Raw genomic sequence first — 12144 nt, forward strand, 5'->3', positions numbered from 1 at the left:
GATTTCTTCTTGGACTCTGTATTTTCTTTAAATTTTAAATTCACCATATCCAGGTAGGAGTCCGTCTCATAAATATATAGACAGTATATATACTTATATATATACTAGTCCAACCATACAAAAATTACTAAATTCCGATGTCAAATGCACCTTCAAATCTTAAAATTTCGTTTTTGGAAAGTTTTACAAAAATTTCAATTTCTTCCATCTAAATCCGAAATAAATGATGAATATAGACATGTATTTATGAAATATAATCACTTTTGGTTATAGAATACTTACCCAATTCAAAGTCGTGAAAAATTCCTTTCGAATCGCCAAAATCCGAGACTCAAAACTCAAAAATGAGTAAAAATGGCCAAAATCCGATTTTATACATTATGCCCAGCATTTTCGCACCTACGGACTATATTTTCGCACCTGCGGCTTCGCATTTGCGAGACAAAGCTCGCATTTGCGGAACATGGCAGCTTTGTCCAGTGGCCGCATCTATGCCCAGAAATGTCACACATACGGACTATATTTTCGCACCTGCGGCCTCGCATTTGCGAGACAAGGCTCGCATTTGCGGAACAGGGCAGCTTGTCCAGTGGCCGCATCTACCCCCAGAAATGCCGCACCTGCGACATCGCAGAAGCGGCTCGCCCATCGCGGAAGCGGTTGCGCACCTGCGCTCATTTATCTACAGAAGCGGAGCTCGGCAGGGCTGTCCAATGTCACAGAAGCGACTACGCACCTGCGTACAGAATGTCACAGGTGCGACGCACCAGATTCATCAATGGGCAGCAGGTTCCAATTGCTCTGTGGCTCGTCCGAAACTCATCCGAGCCACTTGGGATCTCGTCCGAATATTCCAACAAGTCCAGAAATATAATACGAACTTACTCGGGGTTTCAAATCACATCAAACAACATCAAAATTACAATTCACACCCCGATTCGAACTTTTGAGTTTCAAACTTTTTAATTTGCAAAACTCGTACCAAAACATATTAAACGAACCTGGAATGACTTCAAATTTGGTACACCAGTCATAAATGACATAACGAAGCTATTCCAATTCCCGGAATCTCAATCCAAGTCCGATATCAAAAAGTCAAATCCGTGTCAAACTTTGAAAATCTTTAGCCTTTAAATTTCAAGTTTCCGTTAAATGGCGATAATTTGAGCTAGGGATCTCCGAATTCAATTTCGGGCATACGCCCCAAGTCCCAAATCACGATACAGACCTACCGGGACTATCAAAATACTGATCCGGGTCTGTTTGCTCAAAAGGTTGACCGAAGTCAACTCAGTTGAGTTTCGAAACTCTATTTCACATTTTAATCCATTTTTCACATAAAAACTTTTCAAAAAAATTATACAGACTGCGCACGTAAGTCGAGGAATGATGAATAGTATTTTTTGAGGTCTTAGACACAGTAATGAATGTTTAAATTAAAGATGACATTTTGGGTCATCACAGCCAAACAAGCTATAAGTATTTATATTACATCAGAATTTGTTTGATGGTTATTTCATCAAAATATTATAAAACTTAATTATTGAATATAAATATTTATCTAATTTTTTATCCTCTAGTGCGCATCTACATTCCCAAATAAATATTTCTTGAAATTCTAATCTATTAAATAATGAATTTTTCGTAAAACTCTAGTCACTGAATTAGGTCGGTCTTGAGGAAGTTGTTCTCTAAAAACAATTCTAAATCTTTATCCAATCATATTATAAATAGTTATCATTTTTCTTAATATGTTAAAAGCTTGAAAAACTAATTAATAATTTAAAGTATTGAAAAGGAGATCTAATGCATTCCTAATGAAGCTTAAAAATTAATGGTAACTTTTTGATAATTGATTTATCATCAAGATTCTAAAACAAATTATGTAGAAAAATGAAGCTAAGCTAATTTTTATAATAAAAGAGATTAAAAGTTTAAAAACTTGCTCGACATAAAAAAAAAATACATGGTATATATTAGAGAATTACATATATAAAGATTGATTTTTCTAATTTAGAGGAAGGTTCAGTAAACAATATGTATTATGACTATAGATTATAAGTATAATCAATTTTTCATTTCCACGAAGATTTATAAAAAAATCTGATTTAATTTGTCAAGATTCTAGAATAAATATTTTATGTAGGAAATAAATTAAAGCTACTTTTTATAACATAAGAAATTAAACGTTTTAAAACATGTTCTGATTATTTTTCTCTGGTTTAATATTTGACATATTACGGAGTTTAAGAAAAAAATAAAAACTTTTAGAACTTTGTCGGAATACCTCAAAACCCATCTAGACTTGGCACGGATTATTAGTTACACCCCTAAACTATTTGTGGCCTTAACTAACGCCCTCCTGAACGCTGACGTGGCAAAGAGTGTGGATACACTATCTTTTAAGCATGTGGGAGTGAAGAAAAATTGAATAATCAGCTTTCAAGTGGGTTATTTTTTAACTGTTAATTATCACATAGTCATAAGAATGAATTATTTGTTACAATAATGTATTTTTTCTTGCTTCATTTTAATATACAATGTGTACTTTACCCTAACTTTTATTCTTTTTAATTTTTTCTACATATATAATGTCTATTTATTTCAACTGTGTATTTTTTCTTTTTCGGGCAAAATTTACAAAATTTTTGGCTGGAACTCCATCATTTTAGCCAAATAAACTTCTAGCTAAAATATAGAGTACCAATTGTGCATTTCTTATTGTTTTTCTTTAGATATAATGGTTATTTATTTGAATTGTATATTTTTATTTTTTAGTCAAATTAATAAAAAAGTTTGGCTACAATTCCATTATTTTTTGCCACATAAAGAAGGTATAGTCAAAATAATAATCTTGTAATTGTGTATTTTTTTTATTTCTTTTTTATATGTAATGACTATTTTATTTTAAATGTATTTTTATTCTGGCAAAATTTGTGAAAACTATACTTCGAGATCCTTAATTTTTAGCTAAATAATTTTTTAGCCAAAATAATAAAGTTTTAATTATGTATTTTTATATCTTTTTTAGAATTCATAACTATTTATTTTAACTGTGTATTTTTTTTATGTCAAATCTAAAAAAAACTAAAACTCATCATTTTTATAACAACAACAACAACAACAAACCCAGTGGATTCTCACGAATGGGATAACTCATCCTTTTTAGCTAAATAAAAAAAATAGCTTAAATAAAGAAGTTCTAGCCTAGTTTTATTATAAATTTTATTAGATTAAAATAATTTAAAAAAAGTAATACACTTAAAAAAGTAAAAAACATATTTAATTATTCAAAAATGACATGGACAGGAAAAATTTACGTGGCAGGAGAGTGCATTCCACTAGAGTCGTCAATATGGGACTTGGTCCGCTGGACCGGCCTAACCCAACCCAACCCATGATTTAATAGGGTTGGACTAAGATTTATGGAGCCCATTTAAAAATGAGGCTTTTAATCCCGATCCAAGTAAGCCCGTGTCCCATGAGGCAGGGCTGAGGCTGACCCGTGGGCTTAATAAATATATTTAATTAAAAATATTAAAAAAAATATAGAGAACTAAAAATAACAAGAAGAATAGTCAAATCTCAAACTAGTAATATTTTTATGTAAATTTAAATATTTTTTGTTCTTAAAATTTTAGTTATTTATTAATGTTTAACTAATTAATATTGCACATAATTATAGGTTTAGATGAAAATAAAGATGTTAAAATATTTTTATTTCACAAGAGGATTAAAATGTACTTGATGAAAATAATTTGTTGGTATTGGATATTGCCATGAACACCTTAAAATATTTTTGAGTAGTTTGTTTTGTGTATTGACTTTTAATAAATGAAATATTCTCATTTTTTTGTGTTTTATAGTAATCTACTAGAGCAATATCAAAAGTTATTAAGTTTTTTGTAACGACCCGACTTGTCGTTTTAAGAATTAACGCTTCGTTCAGCGACTTAAGGTCCCGAGCAGTTATGTAATGTGCATTATGATTTACGAGTATGATCGAATTTGGTTTTTGGAAGGTTCGGAATTAAATTGGAAGAACAATCCTAATTTTTGAAGCTTAAATGAAAAGAGTTGATCGGAGTTTGACTTTTGAGCAAACGACTCCGGAATAGGATTTTGATAATGTCAATAGTTTTGTATGGTGATTTCAGACTTAGTCGTATGTCCGGATTTGGATTTGGAAGTCCGTAGGACAATTTGATGCATTTTGGCGAAAGTTGAAAAATGGAAATTTTTTGAAAAGTTTGACCGGGAGTTGACTTTATTGATATCGGGGTCGAAATACGATTTCGAAAATTAAAACAACTATATTATGTCATTTAGGACCCGTGTGTAAAATTTGGGGTCATTCCGGATTGATTTGATTGTTTTCGGCATCGAATGTAGAATTTAAAATTCGTTATTTTTTATTAAGCTTGAATTGGGGTGCGATTCGTGTTTCAGTATTGTTTAATATAATTTGAGGCATCGACTAATTTTGTGTCATGTTATGGGACTTATTAATATACTTGGTTGGGGTCCCATGGGGCTCGGATGAGTTTTGGAAGAGTTTGGTGTTTTGAGCATAATCATGTAATGATCCAAAGGTTCATTTTTAGTTCTAGAGATCGAAAATCTATTTCGAGACTTCAGGGAGTTTGCTAATGAACTATAGGAATGATATGGAATATTTGGTCTAATTTCATCAAGTCGTGATTGGGTTTTTAGCGCGAAATATGAGTTAATTGTTTAACAAACAAAATTGGTATCGCATTGAGCAAATAAGCTCCGAATTGAGTTTTGATTGAACGAATAGGTTCGTATTATTATTTGTGACTCATAGGAACAAGAATCGTCGAATTCTGAATTCGCATAATGGAGTTAGAGCCTTTTGAGTGAAACATAAACTGCTGGTGTAAACAATTCTGGTGTGCACCTTTAGCGACCAGATTTGGCACTTTTAGCGACCAGAATAGTGTTTTTATTGGGCAGGAACTTAAGGACCAAAAATGGTCATTTCCTTCATTTCGTTTTTGGATTTTTAGAGCACGATTCTTGGATGATTTTGAGAATTTCTTCAAGACTTCAACTTGGGTAAGTGTCCTATGGAAGAAATTGAGATTTTTGAAAAATCTTTCAAAAACGGAAAATTTTGATTTGGAGGCCGAGTTGTTATCGGAATTTGATAAAATTGGTATAGTTGAACTCGTATCGAAATGGGTGTTCGGATTTCGTAAAAATTCTGCCGGGTTCCGAGATGCGGCCCCGCGTTGACTTTTTAATGTAAAATTTTAAGTTGACGTTTTATTGTCCGGAATTATTTTTGATGAATTTTAATGAAGTTATACAATTAATTTGATTAGATTTGAGCTGTCTGGAGGTCAATTCAAGGAAGAAGGCGAATTTGAATTATTGGCCTAACTTAAAAAAGGTAAGTATCTTGCCTAACCTTGAGTGGGGGAATTACCCCTTAGGCATTGAGTTTTATGTGGAAGTTGTGTGATTGAAAGCCATGTACGCGAGGTGATGAGTACGTACTCAGGCTTATATGTACAAATTTTATTGGTTTAAAGTCTTAGGTATTTTTATGAATTAAATTGGATAATTGTTGGCATTTAGTAAATCATTGAACTTATCATGCCCCATTCCTTGTTTGTCGAGTTTGTATTTTATATAATAATTTGGTGTGATTGTCACTTGAATTTTTATGTGAATTCCATGTGTTTGTTGATTTGATATTTTCTTGGAATTTAATTCCTTATGGATTTTCCATCTCCAAATAATTAATTAAATAAGTTTAAATTGGGGTGTTAATATAATTATCTAAAATTTGAATTTAAGAAGGCGTTGTTCCTTGATGAATTACTTTCCAGTTCATGTTGTTGAAATTGGTATTGAGTTATAAAGGTCGTAAATCATATTGAGACAAAGTGTTAAACTGTAAAATATTATTCTGTTGAATTGTTCACTCCCAGATATTTTTGTTAAGATTTTATGCACATTATGGTCGAGCCATGGATCCCTTATTGTGAAAATTAATGTATTGTTGATTTTTTGTGGCAAGTTATAATATTTGAGCACTTGATGTGCAATATGTGATATGTTGTAATATTTGAGCACTTGAGGTGCAATTTATGAGATATTGTGATATTGGCACGTGATATTGTTGGGAGATTTGTTCGGATATTTGCACGAGGTTTCTGCCGTGCTATTGTTAATTACTATTGATACATGCACATGCGGCGTGATAAGGGGACAATATATATGTGGGTTTGCGCATGTGGCGAGATAAGGTGGGAATATTATCATGCGCGTGCGACGAGATAAGACATGCATTTATTTTATTATTGCGCACGTGACGAGACAATGTGGGCTATATCGAAAATTGATTTGTGATGACTTGTGATGGCCTGGGGGTATTGTTATTGAAATTTATTTATGATTTGGGAGTACGAGGCGGTACCTCGGGAGTGCCCTTTTGTTGATATTTCTCTATGGCTGCACTTGCCTTTGGTTATTTTATTTTCCCGTAATATGTAAATTTATGTGTTATCTGTGATGTATTATTTGACTTAATATTAAGTGTTTTGTATTTCTTGTAGTATTATGCTGGCTTTATGTCACGGCCCAAAATCCCACCACAGGTATCGTGATGGCACCTAGTCTCTAAGACTAGGTAAGCTGATTTCAATTACCTTTTGAAGCCATTTCTTTTTTTGAATTAAATAAATAATCAAAACTGACAGCGGAATAAATATGAATATACAACCTCCCAAGACTAGTAGTACTGAGTCACGAACTCTAACTGAATACATAGAATGATCACGAGGACCGAATATACAATATTGTTTGATTACAAGTTAACAGTATAATGAAATGAGAAAACTCCAAGGGACTGCGACGACCAAGCAGCTCTACCTTAAATCCTTACGATCCCGCTTTAACTCTGCTCAAGTCTGTTATCTTCAATACCTGGCTCTGCACAAAATGTGCAAAAGTGTAGAGTGAGCACACCACAGCGGTGCCCAATAAGTATCAAGACTAACCTCAATGGAGTAGAGACGAGGTACAGTCAAGACACTCACTAGTCTAATAACCTGTGCAATATAATATACAAAATAATAGGAAACAAATAATAATAATAAAGGCAGGATAAAACAATCAGTGATATGCACAACAGACAACAAGAATACCATTAATATCACTCAACAATTAATAAACACAACTACACCCAATTAAATCAAGCCCTTCAAATAAATGTCTTTCACATAGTTCTTCCAGATAACTCTCTTTCAAATATAATTTTCTCAAATGATTTTTTTTCAAATATAATTCTTTCAATAAATTTTTTCAAATACAATTTCCTTTATATAATACTTTCTAAGTAAAAATCCTTCCAAATAAATATTTTTAATATAATTCTTTCAATTAAAAAGTCACCATGTGACACCTCATTTCATAATTATCAAAATACGGGTCTCAACCCATTTTATATTTTTCGTAAACATGGGTCTCAGCCCATTTTCATATTTTCATGGCACCTCGTGCCCATAATTAAATTATCATATTTTTCTGGCACCTCGTGCCCTCATTTCATATCACAACTGTACGGACAATTCACGTGCCAAATATTATTATCATTTCATCACAGCACCTCGTACCCACATTTTATATCACAACTGCACGGACAATTCACGTGCCAATATCCCCATTTCATATCACAATTCACGGCACCTCGTGCCCACATTTTATTTTATAAACCGCCTGGCAATAGCTACGGGCTCCCAATTTCAACATAAATCAGATTATTATCAATTTACTAACAACAAGATAAGTTGCACGAGGTATAAAAATAAACACAAGAAAATCACAACATCACATAAAAATTGTCAACATCACAACCCCACATCATCACATATCGTCCCTCATAATAGCCACCCTTATCGCTCTTATTGCCACCCTTATCGCTCTTATAGCCATCCTTATCGCTCTGCCCAGACAATATCAATAGCCACCCTTATTGCTCCTATAGCCATCCTTATCGCTCCGCCCAGACAATATCAATAGCCAACAAACACAACAGTGAAATGCCACCTTTATAACCACATAATATCAACGGTGAAATGCAACTTTTATCTCCCTAAAATAATAACTCACACAACACAACAATTTACACGAAAAAATTATCACAATAACATAACAAAAATCAATTCATATCACAATTTTTCCAATGGCCACAACCAAATTTCAAAGCTACAACCAAGTCAATTAATTTCACAACAAATGACCAAAAGCTCCACACAATGTGTACAACACCTAAAAACAATCAATAGAGATAGAAATTACTCAACATAAAGCAAAGACATCATTTAAATTCAATTTTTCAATAATTATATAAACACCTCTTCTTTAGCTCATTTAATTAATTATTTGCAGAAGAAAAATCCATAATGAAATTAAATTACAATAATTATCAAACCAGCAAATTCACGAAATTTCATAAATAATCAAACAACAATCACATCACATTGTCATATAACAACAGAGTCGACAACAAAGATTTAGGCATGACAAGTAGATGATTAAATATATGCCAACAATTATTCAATTTATTACACAATATGCTCAAGACTTTAACTCAATAAAATTTGCACATATAAACCAAGTACGTACTCGTCACCTCGCGTACATGGTTTTCAATTACACAAATGGCACATAAGATTCAATGTCTAAGGAAAAATTCCCCCACTCGAGGTTAAGCAAAACACTTACCTCTATGAAATTATGCCGATATTCCAAAATCGCCTTCTTGCTTGAATTGACCTCCTGACAGCTCAAATCTATCTAAATTAATTGTATAACTTCATTAAAATTTATCGCAAACAATTCCGGATAATAATACGCCGACTTAAAAATTTATTCCAAAAATTCAACAAAAGTCAACGCGGGACCCGCCTCTCGGAACCCGACATAATTTTTATGAAATCCGAACACCCATTCCGATACGAGTTCAACCATACCAATTTTATCGAATTCCAATAACAACTCGACTTCCAAATCTTAAATTTTTGTTTTTGAAAGATTTTACAAAAATCCTGGTTTTTCCTCCATTAAATCCGAATTAAATGATGGATTCAAAGACATAATCATGAAAATTAATCAAAACTTGATAAGAATCACTTACCCCAAACACCCACGCAAGAATCTCTCCAAAAATTGCCTTCTACCGAGCTCCAAATTAGATTTTGAGTTATGAACTCAAACCCCTGTTTTTGGGACTTTTAATTCTGCCCAGATAGGCCTTCTTCGCGTTCGCGACCTCTGTTTTGCATTCGCGAAGGCCAAAACCCGACTGCCTCAAATCCTTCATCGCGTTCGCGACCTCCTCGTCGCGTTCGTGAAGGCCAACTGTTTCTGCCCCATCATTTCCTCTTCGCGTTCGCGAACTCCTTGTTGCGTTCGTGACGACCAGCTGACCAACTCCTTCACGTTCGCGTTCCACGCTTCACGTTCGTGAAGGCTAAACGACCCCAGGCCCCAATCTTCCTTTCTTCTTCGCGTTCGCATTGCCTGGGCCGCGTTCGCAAAGGCTTGCCCTGCTTCTTCTTCGCGTTCGCGTCCACAGCTTCGCGTTCGCGAAGGCCAAACCATCAGTCCCTCAAATTCCTCTTCGCGAATGCAGGACTCCCTTCGCATTCGCGAAGAAGGAAACCAGACTTCAGCAACAGCAGTCCAAACAGCTCCAATTTAGTCTGAAACACACCCGAGCCCTCGAGACCTCAACCAAAACTACCATCAAGTCCCAAAACATCATACGAACTTAGTCGAATTCTCAAATCACCTCAAACAACAACAAAATGACGAATCGCATCCCAAATCAAAATCTATGAATTTTGAACTTTCAATTTCTATAACTTGTGCCGAAATACATCAAATCAATCCGGAATGACTTCAAATTTTACACACAAGTCATAATTGACATTATGGACCTACTCCAACTTCCGGAATCAGATTTTCACCCCGATATCAAAAGGTCCACTTCCGGTCCAATTCTCCAAAAATTTGACTTTCGCCATTTCAAGCCTAAATTGGCTACAGACCTCAGATTCATAGTCCCAACACGCTCCTAAGTCCAAAATCACTCAACGAAACTAACGGAACCAACAGAACTCCATTCCGGAGTCGTCTTCACACAGTTCCGAGTACAGTCGAAATTCTAAGACTTAAGCTTTCGTCTTAGGGACTAAGTGTCCCAAATCTCTCCAAATCATCCGTAAATCAAACTCGATCACACACGCGGGTCATAATATATATTTTGAGGCTTCTCGAGACCTTAAGTCACTGAACGGGGCGTTAATTCTTAAAACGATAAGTCGGGTCGTTACACTTTATCTTTTTCGTACGAGACTCTGAGGATTTGTATTTCTGGTTTGTACTTGTTCTTAATGATTGAGTTATTTTAAATAAAAAAATTACTATTATGTTTTAATTTAATAAGTTTTATATCCAAATCAGTAGCTTATCTGATGCTTTATTTTAATTGAAATGTCATTTTCTTTACTCGAACTATTTCAAAAATAAACTCATTTCTTTGTTGAATTCTTACTTGGTTTAAAATTTGTAACCTTAATTTATTGAAAATAAATTGATTGTGCAGATTTTATGTATTGATATATTTGGCACGAGAGTTGTCTGTGCGGTTGTGATAGTGATATGGGAACAAGGTGCCGTGAGAATATTAAAGGGGGCTGAAACCCGTATTTTATGATTTTTATATAAGGATTATTTATTTGAAGAAATATATTCAGAGGGTATTTATTCGAAAGAATTATATGCGAAAGATTTATATTTGAAGGACTTGTTTAATTGGTTGTACTTGTGTTTCTTATTCGTCTGAGTAATAATTATGGTATTCTTGCTGCCTTGTTATTTATATCACTAGTTGGTTATTGTTGCTATCACTGCTATTTATTCCCTATTATTTTTGTATATTATATTGCACAGGTTATTTGACTAGTGAGTGTCTTGACTGTACTTCGTCACTACTCCACCGAGGTTAGTCTTGATACTTACTGGGAACCGACTGTGGTGTACTCATACTACACTTCTGTACATTTTTGTACAGAGCTAGGTAAATTGGAGTCAGTTGATCGCTAGCTAGCTGTACGGATCTTGTTGTGGAGACTCAAGGTAAACATGTTGCTGAGTTCGCAGGCTTCGGAGTCACCTTCTGATATTGTTCTCCCATTGTTTTATCTCTACTTCAAAACAGTTGTATTTATAGGCTTTCTAGTAACTCAATATTATCAGTCTTGATAGGTTGTTATAATTATTTCCGATGTTGGTTTCGACACTTGTATTAAATTATATGTTTTAAAAAAATGGCTCAAAATGTAATTGTAATCGGCTTACCTAGTCTTAGAGATTAGGTGTCATCACGACATCCTACAGAGGGAAATTTGGGTCTTGACATTTTTCAAAAGCTTTCTATCCAATATGAAACTTAAATTTTAAAATATATGAAAAATAATTTTAAAAATGGTGGTCCGGCCCGTGGGGGCCCATGACCCACGTAGGGCTCGGCTGGGTTGACTATTTTAAGGAACCATCGAAATAGTAGGTCAGCCTAGCCTAGTCCGTCAAATGCCAAAGCCCGCGTAGGCTGGGTTGGGCCAGCCCATATTGACAGTTCTACTCGTCACTTTCCTAGGATGAGATTGTCCAAGGGGATAACAATTATCGAATAACCAAGTTCAGGGGAATAATTAATACTACAAATAGTTCAAGGTTGTAATTAATAATCAATGCCAAGTTAGGGGGCTCTTAAAGTATTTTGCCTTAAAATTTATCATCGAAAACAAGTGAGAAGAATTTGTGTGGCTATAAATCATGTCATTCACGATAAAATATGAAGTTTAAAGTTGATTATTTCTAAATAAGGAAGTATGATATTATTTTTTTGACAAAAACATGACAGTATAACACATAAATTGGAACAGAGGGAGCACATAGTGTGTGTGTGTATATATATATATATATATATATATATATATATATATATATATATATCAAATCTTGGTTTCCAATTTTGGCAGGGTTTAATTAGATCAAGCTGAGGTTATATACCAAATTTTTGTTTTCAATTTTGACAGGTCGTAA

This window comes from Nicotiana tomentosiformis, chromosome 3 (genome assembly GCF_000390325.3).
Source record: "Nicotiana tomentosiformis chromosome 3, ASM39032v3, whole genome shotgun sequence".
In the NCBI taxonomy this organism is placed as follows: Eukaryota; Viridiplantae; Streptophyta; class Magnoliopsida; order Solanales; family Solanaceae; genus Nicotiana; species Nicotiana tomentosiformis.